At 35.5% G+C, this 19,557-nt stretch overlaps 1 protein-coding gene across 1 annotated transcript in view; it reads left to right on the forward strand.

The window, feature by feature from the left end:
• Positions 1–19,557, forward strand: part of FAM135B (family with sequence similarity 135 member B) — a 372,619-nt gene that overhangs the window by 113,646 nt on the left and 239,416 nt on the right.

A 19,557-nucleotide genomic window follows, 5' to 3' on the forward strand; every position in this document is an offset into this window, starting at 1 on the left:
TTGCTTTGTGAAGGTATAAGACCTGCTTTCTGAGAGACAGAATTGCCCTCAGTGCTCAGTCAATAAGTCAATAAATATATATTAATCACCTATTATATACTAAGTATTTTGGCAGCTCCAACTCTCCAGCAACTCACTGTCTAATGGAGGAGGCTATATAACTCTATAACAATAAGTTATATATATAAGTAGGAAATAATCAATAGGAGAAGGGTGGTTGAATGGAGGTAGGTCAGGAAAGGCTTTCTGTAAAATATAGAATCCCAAATGGAAATGCAAGGAAGCTAGGAATCCAGGAGATAGATGAGAAGAGAGAGCATTCCAGGCCTGGGGGATAATCAGGGAAGATTCCAGGTTTGTGATATAACTGTGTTCAACTGGGATTAACTCATATGAAAACCTACAAATAATACAAATTCAATAATGTTATATACCAGAGACACACAATCAATGTGTAATAGTGCTTTTAAAAAATCATTCATTCATCACATAAATGGCATTTTAATTATACTTTTTATGTCTATATTATCTCCTTCATAGAATTCAGACTTTGCATCCACTATATCTATCCAATTCTGATGAAGATCGGTCCAAATACTTTATTTAACTTGGATGTGTGACTGATATGTATTGTCAATTATTCAATTACACTTTTTGTAGGTGACAATCATTTCTGCAGGAAAAAATATTCCAGATTAGTCTACAAATCACCTTTTATAGGGTCTAGTTTTTGTCATGCTTATATATTTACTTTTGGCTTCACACCAATTTCCAGAGATTGCTAGTCTCTGTGTGCTGCTGGGATTGCCTTGGTCAGGTGATGTTAATAGGTCATTTCCCAGGATCACTAAGAAGCTATTTTATCATGTTCCATGTATGTGGATAAAGCAAAGGGTTCCTTTACATGGGAATTCAGTCAAAATACTATTATGGAATTAATGCCAGAAATAACCATAGAGATCATCTTTTCCAGATTTTTTATCTTTTGTTTATTCCACAGACCCTTTGACTATCTGGTGAACTGTATGTGCTCTATCTTTGAATAACATTTTTAAATGCATAAAAAAAAAATCTGATCTGGTATGGGGACTAGTACTCTAAGGACTGTACCTTCCTATTTTTATTTCACTGATACTTAACATAGTTCCTGGCACATGGAAGGTTTTTAATAACTGTGATGATATGATTGACCTCTTGCCTCTGTAGTGTTCCAGTCTTCAGACTTTATGTGGGAGTATATGCATTTACCTCTAACTCAGTAAGTCATCCCAGTCTGAAATAATGGTAATAATAAGCCTGCAGTGAGTTTCTTGTATATGTTTTTATGTTACCTGTTTTATCTCATAATAATAAAGCTAACATTTATAGAGTGCTTTAGGTTTTTCTTTACTTGGGCTTATATTTGGGGTTAAAGCAAATAGCACATTCGGGAATTTTTTAGAAAATTGGTTCTCAGGAAGACAATACAATCATGAGCTTTATTATTGTGGGATAGAGAGAACAGACAACATAAAAACACATACACATATAATAGCTATTTAAATACAAGTTTGTTCCTATATATGAGAAATTCACTCCAGCTTTAGGGGGAGGGAGATATATTGGGACAGGAATATGCTTAAAGATGGGTTTAAGGTAAGACATGTACCTTAACCATAGACTTGGTTGAGAACAGATAATTGGTGCCAGGTGTATGCTTAAGTGAAGCTCAGATAGGAGGAATTTCTTTCTTGGAATCATAGTCTGAAGAAAAGATCTAATATCTACTGGTAAGAGCTCAATCAAAAAGATTATCTGTCTGTCACAGAGTTAACACTGGAAAAATACAAGCTATTTTTGCTTTCATTTTGTCATGGGCATGGCCTAAGTGGATCCATGATGGAAGTTTATTGTGATAACTATAACATCAAACAATATAAAATTTACAATTATCACTGTATTACAGTATTACAATTAACAAGTATTATTATATTATCTTAGTTGATCCTCACAATGGCCCTGTGAGATAGGTGTTAAAAAATCTTCATTTTACAGATGAGGAAACTGAGGCTGAGATGTTAAATGAATAGTTTAAGGTCACACAACTAGTCACTATTTGAGGTAGAATTCAAACTCGGGTCTTCCTGCCACAAATCCAAAATTTGCATCCACTTTGCCACATTCTCAAGTAGATGAGTTTGCATTCTTGTTGGGTCTCCCTCTGTGTTACAATTGTATCAGGAGAGAGTTGGGGTTTGATTTGAGTTTTCAAGGAACTAAAGTATATAATCTCCAAACTCACTAATCAAGGGTTGTTTTACTGAAATTCAGTCAAAGTATTATGGAATTAGTGCTAGAAATAACCTTAGAGATCTCTATTCTAGACTTCTTGATCTTTTGTGTATTCCACGGACTTTTTTTTTTTTTTAGCAATCTGGTGAAGTCTATGGGCTTTATTGAATAATGAATAATATTTTAAATAATATTTTGAAATGCATAAAATACAGAGAATTACAAAGAAAGCAGTTTATGTTGAAATGAAGATAAATGAAGGTTTATATATAAATATATAAATGCATATGTGTTTGTCTCTCTTTCTGTGTCATTCTGTCTCTGTCTGTCTCTGTCTGTCTGTCTGTCTCTCTCTCTCTCTGTCTCTTTGTCTCTCTCTCTGTCTCTCTGTCTCTCTGTCTTTCTTTCTCTCTGTCTCTCTGTCTCTGTCTCTGTCTCTCTCTCTCTCTGTCTCTTTGTCTCTCTCTCTGTCTCTCTGTCTCTATCTCTCTCTGTCTCTCTGTCTCTGTCTCTCTCTCTCTCTCTCTCTCTCTGTCTGTCTCTCTCTCTCTCTCTCTCTCTCTCTCTCTCTCTCTCTCTCTCTCTCTCTCTCTCTCTCTCTCTCTCTCTCTCTCTCTCTCTCTCTCTCTCTCTCCCTTTTGCTCCCTCCCTACTCTTCCCCTTCTTTTTATGTGACAGAACTTTTAAAGATTAAGTACTTTTGATGTTATTCTACCCTTTAATTTAATAAAGGAAAAAACTGAGCCCCTGAGTGAAGAAATTCTCTCAGTATCTCTAACAGTATCTCTAGTGAAGCAGTTGGTTTTAGAATTCAGTTTTATATAGTTGCTTTTGATTAGAACTAGCTGAGATGTTTTCTGAATGGTGTTTGGGGACTCAGCCCAGAATTTAATGTGTCTGGAAATTATGTCACTGGAAATTAAGCTTCCTTCAGAGCCTCCTCCACAAGCTTTCTCTGCACTGCTGTGGATTTCCTACTTCCCCTATTTGAAAGAACGGTCATCAAGCCAAACCTGTCCTCCTCCCTTTTCTAAGCCCCACAGGGAACTCAGTCTTTTGAGTCTCTGTCAGGTCAGGGAAGAAAAGTCAATCTTGCTTCTCCCAGGCCCTGATCTTGAGCCAAAACAATGCTGTCTCCTAGAGTGTACTGCCTCCTCCTACTTAAGGATTTTAAAAATAGCGTTCCATGGGGAAACAGACTTTGCTCCAGCATTCAAACAGAAAGCACTTGCCTGTTAAGGCTACCTGCCGTAAACCTTTTAATACTAAACAAGCAAGTGCCAGTCATTGCTCATTGGAGCAAGAAAAGATAACACAGAGAATCACTGAGCAATGTGGAAAAATTGCAGTCATTAGTTTCCATAATGTTGTGAGAGGTAATTTCCATCTCCATTAAGTGGAAACATTTAGTCATTTGGAAGCACAGGGGACCAGAGTAGAGTGGAGGTGGCTTGGGTTCTGGGAGGTGGGAAAGACATATTTATTTTCAAATAAATATAATCCAATTCCTTTCTTTTCCACCACCCTGGACCATTAAATTTATCTAAACATCAAATAGGCTAGTTTTCAGGGAGGGATAACAGGTAGGTGAAATATTTCTATAAATCCAGAGTTGAAGTCTCATGTCTAAAGTTCTTCTTCAATCTCTAAAATCCTCTCTAAGCCTGTTTCCTCCTCTGAAAAAATGAGGATGAAACTTCCATTACTTACCTCACAGGATTGTGGAGAGATTTCATAGTGGAAATGTTGGCAAAGGGACTTTGAAATATTTTTCTAAAATATTGCTGTCATCTACCTCATTTCATCATTATCACATTTTTCATCATCACTTGTTGTCATTGTTATTCTGACTACTGTATAATTTCTCAAAGCTCTGTATCCCTACTGCTTCCAAATATGATGAGAAGGCCAAATATTCACCACACATATCACTACAGCCGTGGACTTAAATGGTGAAGAATTTGAGTTTTGTCTCTCTCAAGAACCGCTTACTAGTTGCATGACCCCACTGAGGCAAGATACTTAATCTCAATTCCTAGTCTGTACAATCAGGATAATCACTTGTACACTTCCTGCCTCACATGGGGCATTAAAAGCTAAGTGATTTCTAAACCTTAAATTCGGTTCAGCGGAAGTTCAAACAATCTCATCTTTTTAATGACTGGGTTGACTGATCCTCCGTCTAGCTAATCTATGAGCTTACCATGTGCAGTCAGCATCTGTTCTAAGGCCTGGGGAAAATGAAAAGATGACTGAAATGTAGCTCTGATGAATACAAAGGTACAATGCATACATAAATAACCATGATGGAAATGGAAAATAGCTACAGGAGGGAAAGAAGCAGAGCTTCTCTGATAAGAACATCTACATTTTGTATTGTAATTTATAGAATAAAGTTGTGTATTTGCTGCTGCAAACATTTCCCCTGTTTTACAGATGGAGACCATAAAATTTCAAGAAGTTATTATTATTAAATAGATAATATGTGTGAGAGTCAAAGATACAATCCAGGTCTTCTCATTCCAAACTCAGTATTTTCTTCCCTACATATAGAGCTAATACAGGTTAGGAGGGGTGTTTTTATAGGGCAGAGGATTTCTTATTTCATCTTAAAAAATGTCGGACTGTGAAGTTATTCCCTTTTTAGTACAGTGCTTGGCACCTAGTAGGGGCTTAATAAATGTTTATTGATTAATTGATTATGTTGGTCCACCCCTGGCCAACAACTGTTAAGGACTATGTCTAAGTGAAGGGGCAGGTCAGTTCTCCAAGAGCCTGAATAGCTGTGAATCATAAACTTGGAGGAGATGCAAAGCAGGCTTTACTAACACAGATGTTTCTTGTGGATTAGGAATGAAATAAATTAGAGGCAAGAAGGAAGAAGAGAGAGATCAGAGAATGGAACTGCCTCTCAGTTTCCTTGTGTCATCATCCTCCTCTCACATGAAGGGATTCATTCTATAGGCCTGAGTTAGACCTCCAGCAGCCACTGGCAGGTGACTCCGGTATCATAGCATATGGTACCCAAACAGGGGGCATAAGAAACACAAGAAAGAAAGAAGCAGCAGCATTTGAGAACTGTTTCTGAGTAGGATCCTCCCAGAATTACTTCAGTAACCCTGGGAGACGGAAAGGGAGAAGAGACCGCAGTAAGACTTTTTTAATCAGGGTAATTAAATGGGCCAACACATCAAAGGGCCTAGCCGGGAGACTGATGAGAGACTTAAATCCCTGTACTGACTACAGTCCTCTTCTCCATTTGCCTCCATGACATCTCACAAGATCAACACCTGCTACAGTGCTGTCTGCATTTTCTAGCATGTGGACTCAGAAAACAGCTAATGCACAAACATACTGACCAAACTGTGGGGAAAAATAATCACGTTTCCATAAAACAAAAAACAGGGAATTAAGGACTATGCCTAAGTGAAGGGGCAGGTCAATTCTCTGAGAGCCTCCACAGCTGTGGATCATAACACTTGAAGGAATTGCAAAGCAGATGTTCCTTGTGGATTGGGAATGAGATAAATTGTAGGCAGAGGGAAGAGGAGAAAGAGGTCAGAGAATGCAACTGCCTCTTATTCTTCATGTATTGTCATCATCCACTCACATGACGAGATTCATTCTGAGTTAGACCTCCAGCAGCCACTGGCAGGTGGCTCCCGTATCACAACAAACATATATTCAAAAAAAGGAAAGAAGACCTTATGTCACCATATGCTGGACTGTGAATCAGATATTGGTCCTAGCACTGGCCCTTTCAATAGCTCATTGGGTAACCTTGAAAAAAATGAACTCTCTCTCTCTCTCTCTCTCTCTCTCTCTCTCTCTCTCTCTCTCTCTCTCTCTCTCTCTCTCTCTCTCTCTCTCTCTCTCTCTCTCTCTCTCTCTCTCTCTCTCTCTCTCTCTCTCTCTCTCTCCTCTCTCTGTCTCTCTCCTTGTCTCCCTCCCCCCTCCCTTTCTTTCTCTCTCAATGGTATATCAACATAGAAATCTATTATAAGGAAATCTGATAATATAGAATGACACTTTCACTTAGGAGGGATATTGTTTCTGGATACAAACAAGAGTTCAGTTTTATTCACAAAATCAGCTTTTGTTTCATTCATCAAATGGCCCCTGCTCTACAGTGAAAAAGCAGATGTGTTTATATTAGCATTTTTTTAAACATCCAAATTAATAGGAAATTCCCATCATGCTTTTTACCTCTTCACAGAAGCTCTGGAGAGTTAGAGATGCAATTCTCTACAATTCTTCTTCCTAGCTAATTGGAAATGTCACATGGAGAGTTTCAGATAAAGGAATCATTTTTGAAGTATTTGGCTTTTAATCAAAATGGTCCTAAGTGGAAAATATTACGTACCTAACCCTACTTAAAAATAATGAATCCAATTTAGCCACTCTGATTTAGCATAAAGCATCTTTTTAAAACATTATACCTGGTTTGACAATATGTGAATGCTCAAAATGCATTTAAGGCTCTTGACAACCTTGTCCAGTTTTCTTTCATTATTCCATACACTCTCCAATGAAAGCAAACCTTCCTGATTACTATTCAGAATTAAAGTCAACATTTTAAAATCACCTAGTATGTGCCAGATCCTGTTCTAAAAATTTCCCTATATTCTACTTCCCTAACAACTGTCTTCCATACCTAAAATGATCTCACTCTTCATCTCTGCCTTTTAACATAATTGACTTCATTCAAGATTCAATTATTGTGCTAACTTTTACAGGAAACCTTTTCAATTTTACCCCCACTTGAACCTTTCAATTCTGTATGTATTTATTAATGTGCATACTGTTCGCCCTCATTTGTATAACCACTTTGAGTACAGTGCTCATATTGTATGTTTGTATTATTGCTTTTTACTTTTAAATATCTCCACATTGCCTGGTACAAAGTAACTGCTTAAAGAAATGCTTATTTATTGTTCCCTGTCCACTTTAGTTAAGGACCTACCTCTCACTACCTTCATAGTCTAGATCAAGTCATTCAATTCCTCTAAACTTCAGTTTTCTCTTTTGTAATAAGTGAATAATAATAAGCACACTGGCTGATCATAAAGACTATTGATAAGGACAGTGCTTTGTCTCAGTACATCACTATATAAACAAGCTTTTGTTGTAATTATTGAACAGATGTGTGTGGATAGTTAGAGCTGATTATTTTAAAGACAAGATAGCTAAATTTTGCAAAGAAGAGATTGTTGAATTAGGGATGGGATCATGAAGACTTAATTTCTTTTTTAATTATTATAACTTTTTATATACAAAACATATGCATGGGTAAATTTTTCAAATTGACCCTTGCAAAAATTTCTGTTTCAACTTTTCCACTCCTTCCCTCCACCCCCTCCCCTAGATGGCAGGTAGTCCCATATATGTTGAATATATTAAACTATTTGTTAAATACAATATATGTATACATATTTATACAGTTATCTTGTTGCATAAGAAAGCGTATTTAGAAAGAAGGTAAAAATAACCTGAGAAGAAAAAACAAAAATGCAAGCAAACAGTAACAGAAAGAGTAGAAAACTTATGTTGTGGTCCACACTCATTTCCCAGTGTTCTTTCTCTGGTTGTAGCTGGTTCTGTTCAATACAGATCTGATTTGAATCTTCTCGTTGTTGAAGAGAGCCACATCCATCAGAATTGATCCTCATATAGTATTGTTGTTGAAGTATATAATGATCTCCTGGTTCTGCTTATTTCATTTAGCATCAGTTCATGTAAATCTCTTCAAACCTCTCTGTATTCATGCTGCTGGTCATTTCTTACAGAGCAATAATATTCCATAACATTCATATACCATAATTTATTCAACCATTCTCCAACTGATGAGCATCCATTCAATTTCCAGTTTCTTGCCACTACAAAAAGGGCTGCCACAAACATTTTTGCACATGTGGGTCTTTTTCCCTCCTTTAAAATCTCTTTGCGATATAAATGCCCAGTAGTAACACTGCTGGATCAAAGGGTATGCACAGTTTGATAACCTTTTGAATATAGTTCCAAATTGCTCCCCAGAATGGTTGGATCCGATGAAGATTTCATTTCAAATCTGTTCTCAAACACTTACTAGCTGTATGGTCCTGGGTAAGTTATCTAATTCTTACCTACCTCAGTTTCTTCATCTGTAATATGGGAATAATAATAGTATCTACCTCTCTTGGTTGTTATGAAGATAAGATGTGATAATATTTGTGGAATGTTTTGCACATTCCAAAGTGGGGCATAAATCCATCCTATAACTATTATGATAATTTAGGGGCATGGCAGGAGAGTCTTTCTCTGGGGAAAACAAAAGAAACAAAAATTCAAAGGATCCTGTTCTAAAATGGAACCTTTTAAATGACCACAATGATGAGAAACTGAAAGTCATTTAGAATCATTTAATGATAGGGAAACCAAAATTAATCTGATTCTAATTGACCACCAATAGGTCCTAGGCCAAGCCTCATTCTTTCATTGTTTGGATCCTGATTGACACAGAATAAATATTGATTCAATATAAATTGAATTCAATATAAATATATTGAAAAAATTGAATACAAATAGGTCTTCTATCTGCAAGAAGTCTTATCTGGAAAAAAAAAAGGGTCAGAAACCCTGAGGGTCTTCCCCTCTCAGATTCATTTATCCATTTATTCATTCATTCATTTAACTAGATTTTGGGGGGGGGTCTAGGTGAAACAGATTCTTTGCTTCTATTGCTACCTTAACCTTAATCACTGAATGGGTAGTGATAGTGTGGACAGGATTCTTTTTCAGGTATGGATTTCAGGTATTTGGTTTGGCCACTGAGGACTATTTTAACTCTGGGCTTCTATGATTCAGCGATATGACTGTTACCACATTACGCTGTCAAGTTTTGGGTGAAGATGGATTTGAGTTAAATAGTTTCAACTCCTAAAGAAGTGTCCTAAAACTTTGAGAACTCAACCTGAAATTTGAAGAACTTATTTAAAAGGCAATATTAGGTGCAGATTCACTAAATATTAGAACTCATATAATGCTATTCTTTACATTTGATAGACAGAAAAATCAAGGCCAAATATATGAATTGTTTCTAATCTGTTCCCAACTTTGATTTGCTTTATAAGCTGCTGCTGCATTAGCAGTGAAGTGGAACTTCAGCTTACAGAATCACATCCCAGACTTGAAAGTGATCTCAAAGAGCAATTTATCTGACTTTACATCAGGACAGATGGGTGGCAGAGTGGATAGAGCACTGGCCCTAGAGTCAAGATCACCCAAATTCAAATGTGAACTCAGATTCTTATTACCTGTGTGATTCTTGGCGAGTTATTTAACCTTATTTACTTCAATTTCCTCCACTATAAAGTGAACTGGAGAAGGAAATGGCAAATCATTCCAGTATTTTTATTAAGAAAACCCTAAATGGCGTTGCAAAGAGTTGGCCATGACTGAAATGATAGAATATCAGCAATATCCCATAAATACCATATCTGACAAGTAGTCTTCCTGCTTGAAGATCTCCAGTGGGGCAGCGAGGTAGTTTATTCAAGAAAGTTAGACTAGACTTGAAGTCAAGAAAAGTTAAGTTCATATCCTCCTTAAGCAAACCATTTAAGCTCTGTCCCCTCCAATTTTCTCATCCATAAAATGAGAATAATAGAATCTTATCTCCCTAATATAGTGTAAGGATCAAAGGAAATGATATTTGCAAAGTGTTTTATAACTCATAGCATTAAATTAATTAGTTATTATTACTATTACTATTATTATTTTTCTTTTGAGAGACTCCTATTCCAAGGTAGCTTAATCCATTTTTTAAATAGCTCTAGTAATGCACCTCCCATCTCCCTCATCTCTGCCTTTAAATCATGCAGGCCTTTTCTTCTCTGTCATTATTCTTCATTGTTCCCAACTCTATCTTTTGGAGTGAAGAATAATTAGTTTATTCTGCTCAAACACTTATCTAACACTCATTCAATAAGTGTTTACTAAATGCCTACTATGTGCCAGCCATTGTACTAATTGATAGAGATACAAATAAACCATTCTCTGAGTCTTTCAAGCACCTGAAAAAGTGAACTTCTTATCATCATCTCTATTTTTTAGATCAAACTTCATTTAGCACAACTTTAAGATATCCATCATTCTGATAAATATCTTTGTTCTTGTGGCAACACATTGTAGAAGATATATTCTAACCAGGAACACAGTACACTGAGCTTACCTACTCAGTCCTTTATAATATTTCTCTTTTAAGATAGCTCAAGATTGTATATTGGAGGTATCTAGGTGATGTCGGGGATAGAGCACTAGGTTGGTAATCAGAAAGATCAGAATTAGCCTCAAACTCTTTAATATGTGTCCCTGAACAAGTCACTTAACTCCCATTTACCTCAGTTCCTCCTTTGTAAAATGGAGACATACTGGAGAATGAAATAGCAAACTACTCTAGTATCTTTTCCAAGATGGACTAGTCCATGGGGTCATGAAGAATCATATAAAATGGGATGATTATGATTAAACGCAGTCACATTTAATTTTTTGACTGTTTTGATTGTTAAGTGGGTTGAAATTTTGTTACCATAATCAAATTGAAGGAAGGGCAATATTTCCTTTGGATAATTACAAACTTTTCTTTGAAACCAAGGTCCATCTTTTTAAGAATTTTATTTGTATTTTCCCCATGATGCTTAAAGTCATGGAATGCTATTGTCTAGAATGATGTCTGGGATGATCCAAAGAACAACGAAAAGAATAATTGGGGGTAACAATTCATTACAAAAAAGGCTATAAGGAACAAGTTGTATAAAACAAACCCATTAAAGTTTTATGCTTAAAAATAAAATAAGATAGTTGCATGATGAAATTGAGAAATAGTCATTTTATAATGGATAATTAAGTAATTAGATAATCCATTGTAATGTTCAGGATCTCAAAAGACCTTAAAGAAGATATTAGCATACTGAATTTTATTTCTGGTAATGAATGAAAAAGGGGAGATACAAGATGCCAAGGACTAGCAGGCATAGATGGGTTATTATTTGAAAGTCCACATCAATGAAATCACAGATACACTAGAGTATCATAATGTTTATTCCTATTGAGATTGTAGTCAATGAATACTCTGCTCCATATCCTCAACTGTTTTAGATAAATTGTTTGTAAACCATACCTGCTTCATCTTTTAAAGAAAACTGAAAAATTTCAAGCTATTGTTCTTTTGACATAGAGGATGTCCAGCATTTTTCTGTCTGCCATTTTTACAATCTATTTCCCAAGCATTTATTAAATGCTGACTATGATTTGGACATTGTTTTAAACCCTAGTACTTCAAAAACAAAGTGAGTCTGCCTCAAAGAGCTTCTTTTTAAAACTTTTGTTTGCAAAATGAAAAAAACAATTCTAACATTAATTTTGAAAAAAATTATGAGTTTCAAATTCATTTCTCTTGCCTTCCCCTAAGACATGCACAAACTATATACATGTACAATAATGTTAAATATATTCCCATAGTAGTCACTTTGTGAAAGAAGAAGCAAAAAAAATAAGAAAAATGTGGAAAATAGCATTCTTTGATTTGCATTCAAGCTGTCAGTTTTTCTCTAGATATGGATAGTATTTTTAATCATGTGTCCTTTGGTATTGTCTCAGATCATTATATTGCTGAAAATAGCTAAGCAATTCAAAGTTGAATGTAGTACAATATTTCTTTTACTGTGTATAAAGCTCATTTCACTTTACATCAGTTTGTATAAAGTCTTCAGATTTTTCTTTTTTTATTATAGCTTTTTATTTTCAAGATATATGCATGGGTAATTTTTCAGCATTGACAATTGCAAAACCTTTTATTCCAATTTTTCCCATCGTTCCCCCCATCCCCTCCCCGAGATGGCAGGTTAAAACAATACATGTTAAATATGTTAAAGTATATGTTAAATACTATATATGTATATATGTCCATACAGTTATTTTGCTGCACAAAAAGAATCCGATTTTGAAAAACTGTACAATTAACCTGTGAAAGAAATCAAAAATGCAGGTGGACAAAAATAGAGGGATTGGGAATTCTTTGTAGTGGTTCACACTTATTTCCCTGAGTTATTTCGCTGGGTGTAGCTGTTTCAATTTATTACTGTTCTATTGGAGCTGATTTGTTTTATCTCATCAGAATTGATCATCATATAGTATTGTTGTTGAAGTATATAATTATCTCTTGGTCCTGCTTATTTCACTCAGCATCAGTTCATGTAAGTCTCTCCAGGCCTTTCTGAAATCATCTTGCTGGTCATTTCTTAACAGAACAATAATATTCCATAACTTTCATACACCACAATTTATTCAGCCATTCTCCAATTGATGGGCATCCAGTCAGTTTCCAGTTTCTGGCCACTACAAAGAGGGCTGCCACATACAGGTCCCTTTCCCTTCTTTAGAATCTCTTTGGGATATAAATAAAACTGCTAGATCAAAGGGTATGCACAGTTTGAGAACTAATTTGGATTAATTCCAAATCGTTCTCCAGAATGACTAAATATGTTCACAATTCCACCAACAATGTATCAGTGTCCCAGTTTTCTCACATCTCCTCCAACATTCCGCATTATCTTTCCCTCTCATTCTAGCCAATCTGATATGTGTGTAGTGGTATCTCAGAGTTGTCATAATTTGCATTTCTCTGATTAATAATGACTTAGAGCATCTTTTCATATGGCTAGAAATAGTTTCAATTTCTTCTTCTGAGAATTGTCTATTCATATACTTTGACCATTTATCAATTAGAAAATGGCTTGATTTCTTATAAATTAGAGTCAATTCTCTATATGTTTTGGAAATGAGGCCTTTATCAGAACCTTTGACGTAAAAATGTTATCCAAGTTTATTGCTTCCCTTCTAATCTTGTCTGCATAAGTTTTGTTTGTACAAAAACTTTTCAATTTGATATCAAAATTTTTAATTTTGTAATCACTAATGATCTCTAGTTCTTTGGTCATAACTTCCTTCCTCCTCCATAGGTCTCAGAGGCAAACTACCCTATGATGTTCTAATTTATTTATAATTTCATTCTATATGCCTAAGTTATGAACCTATTTTACCTTATCTTGATGTACGGTGTTAAGTCTGAGTCAATGCCTAGTTTCTGACATACTGATTTCCAATTTTCCCAGCAGTTTTCGTCAAACAGTGAATTCTTATTCCAAAAGCTGAAGTCTTTGGGTTTGTCAAACACTAGATTATTAAAGTTATTGACTATTTTGTCCTTTGAACCTAACTGATCAACTAGGCATTTCTTAGACAATACCAAATGGTTTTGGTAACTGCTGCTTTATAATATAATTTTAGATCTGGTATAGCTAGGCCACCTTCATTTGATTTTTTTTTTTTTTTATTAGTTCCCTTGAAATTCTTGACCTTTTGTTTTTCCATATGAACTTTGTTGTTATTTTTTCTAGGTCAATAAAATAGTTTTTTGGGAGTCTGATTGGTATAACACTAAATAAATAGATTAGTTTAGCTAGTATTGCCATCTTTATTATATTTGCTCACCCTATCCAAGAACATTTAATATTTTTCCAATTGGTTAGATCTAACTTTATATTTATGGAAAGTGTTCTGTAGTTTTGCTCATATAGTTCCTGATTTTTCCCTTGGCAGAAAAATTCCCAAATATTTTATACTTATCAGTAGTTAATTTAAATGGAATTTCTCTTTGTAGCTCTAACTGATTTTGTTAGTGATATATAAGAATGCTGATGGTTTATGTGGGTTTATTTTGTATCCTGCAATTTTACTAAAGGTGTGGATTATTTCTAACAGGTTTTCAGTAGAATCTCTGTGGTTCTCTAAGTATACCATTATATCATGAGCAAAGAGTGATAATCTGGTTTCCTCATTACTTACTCTAATTCCTTTAATCTCTTTCTCAACTCTTATTGCCAAAGCTAGTATTTCTAATATAATATTGAATAGTAATGGTGATAATGGGCAACCTTGTTTCACTCCTGATCTTAATGGGAATGGTTCCAGTTTATCCCCATCACATATGATGCTTACTGATGATTTTAAATAGATGCTACTGATTATTTTAAGGAAAAGTCCATTTACTCCTATACTCTCCAGTGTTTTTAATAGGAATGTATGTTGGATTTTATCAAATGTTTTTTCTGCATCTATTGAGATGATCAAATTTTTTTTGTTAATTTGGTCATTGATATACTCATTTATACTATTAGTTTTCTTAATATTGAAACAGCCCTGCATTCCTGGTGTATTCCTGGTATAAATCCTACTTGATCATGGTGTACCTGAGGATGATTTTCTGTAGTCTTTTTGCTAATATTGTATTAAACTTTTAGCATTAATATTTATTACGGAGATTGGTCTATGATTTTCTTTCTGTTTTCAACCTCCCTGGTTTAGGTATCAGTACCATTTCTGTGTCATAAAAGGAATTTGGTAGGACTTCCTTCATTCCCTGTTTTTTTTTCAAATCATTTATATAGCATTGGGGCTACTTGTTCTTTGAATGTTTGATAGAATTCACATGTAAATCCATCTGGTCCTAGAGCTTTTTTTCTTAGGGAGTTGATTAATAGCTTGTTCTTTTTCTTTTTCTGAAATGGGACTATTTAAGCAATTTACTTCCTCCTCTGTTAATCTGGGAAGCCTATATTTTTGGAGGTAATCATTTAACTTTAGGTTATTGGCATAAAATTGGGCAAAGTAACTTCTTATTATTGCTCTAATTTCCTCTTCATTGGTGGAAAGTTCTCCCTTTTAATTTTTAAGACTGACAATTTGATTTTCCTCTTTCCTTTTTCTAATCAGATTTACCAAAGGTTTATCTATTTTATTAGTTTTTTTCATAAAACCAACTCTTCATTTTATTTATTAATTCAATAGTTTTTTTTTTCCAATATTAATTTCTCCTTTTAATTTTAGAATTTCAAATTTAGTATTTGATTGAAGGTTTTTAATTTGGTCTTTTTCTAGTTTTTTAAGCTGCAAGCCCAATTCATTGATCTTCTCCTTCTCTATTTTATTCAAGTAAGCCTCTATAGATATAAAATTTCCCCTTATTGCCACTTTGGCTGCATCCCACACATTTTGGTATGATTGTCTCATCATTGTCATTTTCTTGGGTGAAATTATTGTGTCCATAATTTGCTGTTTCACCCAATCATTCTTTAAGATGAGATTTTTTAGTTTCCAATTACTTTTTGGTCCATTTACACCTAGCTTTTTGCTGAATGTAGATTTTATTGCATCAGGATCTGAAAATAATGCATTTGCTATGTCTGCCTTCCTGCATTTAATTTTGAGGTCTTTATGTCATAATATATGGTCCATTTTTGTATAGGTTCCATGAACTGCTGAGAAGAAAGTATACTCCTTTCTGTCTCCATTCAGTTTTCTCCAAAGATCTATCATACCCAATTTTTCTTAATATTCTATTTAACTCTTTAATTTCTTTCTTATTTGTTTTGTGGTTTGATTTATCTAATTCTGAGAGTGCAAGATGGAGATCTCCCACTATTATAATTTTGTTGTCTATTTCTTCTTGCAATTCTCTTAACTTCTCCTTTAGTAAGTTAGATGCTATACCACTTGGCTCATATATGTTTAATATTGATAATTGCTTCATTGCTTATGCTACCCTTTAACAAGATATTATTTCCTTTCTTATCTCTTTTAATTAGATCCATTTTTGCTTTTGCTTGATCTGAGAACAGGATGGCTACCCCTGCTTTTTTGACTTCACCTAAAGCATAATAGATTCTGCTCCAGCCTTTTACCTTTACTCTGTCTGCTTTAAATGTGTTTCCTATAAACAATATATTGTAGGATTCTGGATTTTGATCCACCCTATCTGCCTCCACTTTATGGGAGAGTTTATTATCTCATTCACATTTACAGTTAAAATTATTAATTCTGTATTTCCTGCCATCTTATTATCCCCAGATTGTGTTTTTCTTTTTCTTACTTCCCCTTCCCCTCTTCCCCATTATTAAACTTATGGGCACCACTTGCCTCACATAGGTCTCTCTCTTTAGAATCCCTCCCACACCCTTTGAATCCCTTCCCCTTTCCTGTACCTTTCCTGTAAGGGCCCTTTAAATGGGCAGCGCCACAGTGCAATGGGAGATTGAGTGCCCCAGGAAGTATTCTCTGTGGATATTAGGACTGCCCTGTAGGTGGGATCTTGGTCACATTGAGATAGCTTTGTAATGGGTGACTCTCTCGCTGATTGGCTGTGTGTGTGACCTCACAGGCCCTTTATAAGCCCACTGTAGACAGCAGTCGCTCTCTTTCACCTGGCACTCTTTAAGCTGGCTCCCTAACCTGGGGTAGCTGAGCCAAGCTGATGGAGCCATGAGAGGTAAGGAGTTAACAAGTCAGGGCATCAAGTCAGGGCATTATGTGAGTAGGTATAATAAAGGCTTTTAAGATTACACGTGGCTGTTCTTGAGTGCACTACCAGTTATTAAACTATAGATTCAAGAAATCGTGGCCAGAGACCTTTGAAGGCTTCAGAGGAGGCGAGCCGGGTAGAGTTGGCATTGCAAAGGTCAGTGGTCAAAGGTACTCTGTTGGGCCTAGGACAGACAAGTTACAACTGCCAGGAGGGCATATTAAACTTTCCCTTATTACTCTTTTCATTTTCCCTTTTCCTTTCCCACTTTTTAATAAGGTGTGAGAAGTTTCTCTGAAAACCAAATATGTCAATTATTTTCTCTTTCAGCCAAATATGATAAGAGTAAGATTCACACAATGTTCTTATTCCTCTCTAAATTCCCTCAGATATGATAGGATTCCTTTGCCTCTTCATGGGATATAGTTTCCCTTTTTTTTCTTCCCTTTTTCTGATATTATTCCTTTGCCATTTCTGCTTCCCCTTTTTAATGTTATATTAGTAAAAATCAAATTATACATGTACTTTATATATATATATATATATATATATATATATATATATATATATATATCCATAACAGAAATACAGTTCTCAAGAGTTTTTTTTGTTTTTGTTTTTACCTTTTTCTGCTTCTTTTGATTCCTATAGTTGGAGGTCAATTTTTTTGTTTAGTTCTGGTTTTTTCCTTAGAAACAAATGGAATTCATCTGTTTCATTAAATGACTATCTTCTTCCCTGGAAGAAATTCTCAAGTTAGCTGGGTAGTTTATTTTTTACTGCATTCCAAGTTTTTTTTTTTTTTTTGCCTTTTGGAATATCAGATTCCAGGCCCTTCGATCCTTTAATGTGGAGGTAGTCAGATCTCGAGTGATCCTTATTGTAACTCTTCCATATTTGAATTGTTTTTTTCTAGCTGCTTGTAATATGTTTTTACTTAGTCTGATAGTTCTGAAATTTAACTACAATATTCCTTGGAGATTTTATTTTAAGGTCTTTTTCAGAAGGTGTTCAATGAATTCTTTAAATGCCTATTTTACCTTCTTATTCTATTACCTCTGGGCAGTTCTCTTTGATGATTTCCTGTAAAATAGTATCTAGGCTCTTTTTCTCATCATAATTTTCAGGAAGTTCAATAATCCTCGGATTCTCTCTCCTAAATCTATTTTCCAGGTCTATTGTTTTTCCATGTAGATATTTAACTTTTTTTTTCCTAATTTTTCATTTTTTTGGTTTTGCTTGACTGATTCTTGATGCCTCAGCAAATCATTTATTTCTAATTATTCAGTTCTGATTTTTAATGAGTTATTTTCTTCATTAGCTTTGTATATTTCCAATTGAGTTTTTAAATAACTTGTTTTGTTCTATGGAATTTTTCCCCATTTCACTATTTTTTCCCCTTGGAAGTTCTTTTATCTTTTCCAATTCATAAATCCTACTTTCTTGGGAGTTCTTTATCTTTTCCAATTCACAAATTCTATTTCCCTGTATTTCCTGGGAATTCTTTACCTTTTCCAATTTACATTTCAGCAAGTTTTCTTTTTCCATGTTATCAAAAAAAATTTTTTACTGCCTTTTCCATACTCTCTTGCAGAGCTTCTCTTTCCTTTCCCCATTTTTCTTCTAGCTCTCGTTTAAGATTTTTAATAATTTCTTCTAGGAGAGCCTTGTGTGGTGGGGACCAGGTTACATCCACCTTTGGGGTTTTGTCTGGATACTGTCTTCTATTAGTCTCCTTGGGGTTAAAAACCTGCTATCTTTCTGTATAGAAGCTATTGATGATCCCTTTGGCTTTTTTTCTAATTTGTTTTTTAAAGCCCTTATGGTCTGCCTTCAGGGAAAAGAGGTTACCAGCTTCCTCTGCAGAGCAAAGATACTTATATGGACAGTAGCTGTCCTGCAAAAAGGCTGCAAAGAGCAGTCGAGCTGCAGAAATGCCCTGGAAAAAGTTCCACACTGGAAGTGTCTCTCCCCTGAGTCACACTAGCAGAGCTGTGGAGGTGCCTGGCAATGCAGATTAGTGACTGCCCTGGGGCTAGAGGCTGAGCAGTGAAAGTCACTGCCCCAGGCAGAAGCCTGCTGTGGGTATTAGCAGTTGTCCTGGGAATAGCCCCTCACTTCACCAGAAGTGTCTGTGCCCTGGGGAGCACAGTCACACTGCAGAAGTTCTATGGCTCCAGGCTGAGCCCCCCCATACAGATTAGAGGCTGCCCCAGCTGAGTCCCCCCTCTTGTGCAGATTCATGACTGCCTCCCAGCAAAAACCCTGTGCTGCAGAATGCAGCTGCCCAGCTGTGCTGTGGTCTGTGCTGAGTCACTCACTTCTGGTGCTGTGTGGGTGTTGTTAGATTCTGGCGTTTTTTGGAGTATGTTCTACCTTTGGCTTTAATTTCTCTGCTGGTCTGTTGCTTTGTCACCAAAGCAGAGTAGCCAACATATAGTAGAGTCCTCCCTCTAAATTTTCCAGCCATGGAGACCACACCTACTCTGGTCGCTCAGTATACTAGTCTCTGGTTGTGTCCCCTGCTTGTGCTGGCCTGCTGCCCCTCAGGACAAACTTTTTCTGGCAATCTTCCAGATTATCTTTGGCTGGTAAATTTCTGTACTTCCAATCTTCGTGAATTTTACCAGTCAAGCACTATTTTTGAGGCTGAATTTGGTAATTAGTAATGAGGGTATGAGAGGAGTTTAGAATGTCACATGTGTCTTCTCCTCCATCTTGGCTCTGCCTCCCAGATTTTTCTAAAATCATATTGCTTGTCATTTCTTATAGCACAAAAGTATTCCATCACAATTATACGTCACAGCTGTTCAGCCATTCTCCAATTGATGAACATTCCGTCCGTTTTCACTTCTTTACACAGATTTACCAAATTTTAGTACAGATAGGCC

This window comes from Sminthopsis crassicaudata, chromosome 1 (genome assembly GCF_048593235.1).
Source record: "Sminthopsis crassicaudata isolate SCR6 chromosome 1, ASM4859323v1, whole genome shotgun sequence".
NCBI classification, from domain to species: Eukaryota; Metazoa; Chordata; class Mammalia; order Dasyuromorphia; family Dasyuridae; genus Sminthopsis; species Sminthopsis crassicaudata.